Source organism: Balaenoptera borealis (assembly GCF_965194805.1).
Source record: "Balaenoptera borealis genome assembly, chromosome: 17".
Classification (NCBI taxonomy): domain Eukaryota; kingdom Metazoa; phylum Chordata; class Mammalia; order Artiodactyla; family Balaenopteridae; genus Balaenoptera; species Balaenoptera borealis.
The window spans coordinates 39,820,504-39,823,837 of record NC_138876.1 but is presented as its reverse complement, the minus strand read 5'-3'; positions in this window follow the sequence as shown (position 1 = coordinate 39,823,837).

The window sequence follows — 3,334 nt, the reverse complement described above, 5'->3', positions numbered from 1 at the left end:
TTTTGGCCCCAGGATGAATTCTCTGCATTGACTCATTTGAATATCTGTCCTCAGAGTTTGTTCTACCCAAGATAACATAGCAAGATTTATTATAATGCTCACCCTATAATTTTTTTTCACACCTCTTTCCACAAATGACTTTTTTTTTTTTAACATCTTTATTGGAGCATAATTGCTTTACAATGGTGTGTTAGTTTCTGCTTTATAACAAAGTGAATCAGCTATACATATACATTTATCCCCATTTCTCCTCCCTCTTGTGTCTCCCTCCTTTCCACCCTTCCTATCCCACCCCTCCAGGTGGTCACAAAGCACGGAGCAGATCTCCCTGTGCTAGGTGGCTGCTTCCCACTAGCTATCTATTTTACATTTGGTAGTGTATATATGTCCATGCCACTCTCTCACTTCATCCCAGCTTACCCTTACCCCTACCTGTGTCCTCAAGTCCATTCTCTACGCCTGCATCTTTATTCCTGTCCTGCCCCTAGGTTCTTCAGAACCTTTTTTTTTTTTTTTTTTTTTAGATATCATATATATGTGTTAGCATACGGTGTTTGTTTTTCTCTTTCTGACTTACTTCACTCTGTATGACAGTCTCTAGGTCCATCCACCTCACTGCAAATAACTCAATTTTATTTCTTTTTATGACTGAGTAATATTCCATTGTATATATGTGCCACATCTTCTTTATCCATTCATCTGTCAATGGACACTTAGGTTGCTTCCATGTCCTGGCTATTGTAAATAGTGCTTCAATGAACATTGCAGTACATGACTCTTTTTGAATTATGGTTTTCTCAGGGTATAGGCCCAGTAGTGGGATTGCTGGGTCATATGGTAGTTCTATTTTTAGTTTTTTAAGGGACCTCCATACTGTTCTCCATAGTGGCTGCATCAATTTACATTCCCACCAACAGTGCAAGAGGGTTCCCTTTTCTCCACACCCTCTCCAATATTTATAGTTTGTAGATTTTTTTTAATGTTGACAGACTTTTCTTTTTTTTTTTAATTGATTTATTTTATTTATTTTGGGCTGCGTTGGCACGTGGGCTTTCTCTAGTTTCAGTGAGGGGGGGAGCGGCTAGTCTTCGTTGCGGTGCGCGGACTTCTCATTGCGGTGGCTTCTCTTGTTGCGGAGCACGGGCTCTAGGCGCGCAGGCTTCAGTAGTTGTGGCACGTGGGCTCTAGAGCGCAGGCTCAGTAGTTGTAATGCACAGGCTTAGTTGCTCCATGGCGTGTGGGATCTTCCTGGACCAGGGCTCCAACCTGTGTCCCCAGCATTGGCAGGCAGATTCTTAACAACTGTGCCACCAGGGAAGTTCTGTTTGTAGATTTTTTGATGATGGCCATTCTGACTGGTGTGAGGTGATATCTCATTGTAGTTTTGATTTGCATTTCTCTAGTGATTAATGATATTAAGCATCCTTTTATCTGTTTGTTGGCAATCTGTATATCTTCTTTGGAGAAATGTCTATTTAGGTCTTCTGCCCATTTTTGGATTGGGTTGTTTGTTTTTTTAATATTAAGCTGCATAAGCTGTTTGTATATTTTGGAGATTAATCCTTTGTCAGTTGCTTCATTTGCAAATATTTTCTCCCATTCTAAATGTTGTCTTTCCGTCTTGTTTATGGTTTCCTTTGCTGTGCAAAAGCTTTTAAGTTTCATTAGGTCACATTTGTTTATTTTTGTTTTTATTTCCATTTCTCTAGGAGGTGTGTCAAAAAAGATCTTGCTGTGATTTATGTCATGGAGTGTTCTACCTATGTTTTCCCCTAAGAGTTTTATAGTGTCGGCCTTACATTTAGGTCTTTAATCCATTTTGAGTTTATTTTTGTGTGTGGTGTTAGGGAGTGTTCTAATTTCATTCTTTTACATGTAGCTGTCCAGTTTTCCCAGCACCACTTATTGAAGAGGCTGTCTTTGCTCCATTGTATATTCTTGCCTCCTTTATCAAAAATAAGGTGACCATATGTACGTGGGTTTATCTCTGGGTTTTCTATCCTGTTCCATTGATCTATATTTCTGTTTATGTGCCAGTACCATACTGTCTTGATTACTGTAGCTCTGTAATATAGTTTGAAGTCCGGAAGCCTGACTCCTCCAGCTCCGTTTTTCTTTCTCAAGATTGCTTTGGCTATTTGGGGCCTTTTGTGTTTCCATACAAATTGTGAAAATTTTTGTGCTAGTGCTGTGAAAAATGCCAGTGGTAGTTTGATAGGGATTGCATTGAATCTGTAGATTGCTTTGGGTAATAGAGTCATTTTCACAATGTTGATTCTTCCAGTCAGGAACATGGTATATCTCTCCATCTATTTGTATCATCTTTAATTTCTTTCATCAGTGTCTTATAGTTTTCTGCATACAGGTCTTTTGTCTCCTTAGGTAGGTTTATTCCTAGGTAGTATATTCTTTTTGTTGCAGTGGTAAATGGGAGTGTTTCCTTAATTTCTCTTTCAGATTTTTCATCATTACTCTATAGGAATGCAAGAGATTTCTGGGCATTAATTTTGTATCCTACTACTTTACCAAATTCATTGATTAGCTCTAGTAGTTTTCTGGTAGCATCTTTAGGATTCTCTATGCATAGGATCATGTCATCTGCAAACAGTGACAGTTTCACCTCATAATTTTTAAGATAGCTTATTGAAATGTAGGCTCCACATGAATTTGCTCAGCAAAGTTAATATGATGTGTATCAAAACTTTGATTCTCCAAAGGCATAGTTCATTTTAGGTAGAGAAAAAAAATAATTTTGTAACCACAAGCTGCATACTAGCAAGGCAATCCACCTCACCAATGTAAGGGATTAACAATCAGGGTGGATGGCTCACTAAAAACTCGAGGGAATGCCACTTTTGTAGGAAGGAGATCTGCTTCCTCCACGTTAGCATATTGTTCAATTCTCTAATGATGCTTACCACATTGTGCCCCAATGATTGCAGCGAGTCTTCTCTTTTACAGAGACTTTCCTATTAAGTCATTCCTAATGCCAAGCACAGCACCTGGCATATGATAGATGCCAAAAAAGTATTCACAACTCTTTCATGAATAAATGAGATCTCTTATAGAGGACTAGCTCATTTGAACTATCATTTCTCTCAGCAGTCAAACATTAATGCAGCTTTCAAAAATCTATCCAAAAACAATATAATAATAATGGTGATAATCATTAACAATTACTGAGTACTTTATACATACTAGTTCATTTGTTAAACTTGAAAAACCCCTGTGAGAGAGATAAACATATGTGTGTGCATATTTCTATGTTATAGCTCTGTCCTTGGTCCACGTTTTCAGATCACACATACTCTCAAAAGGAGCCATATCATTTGGT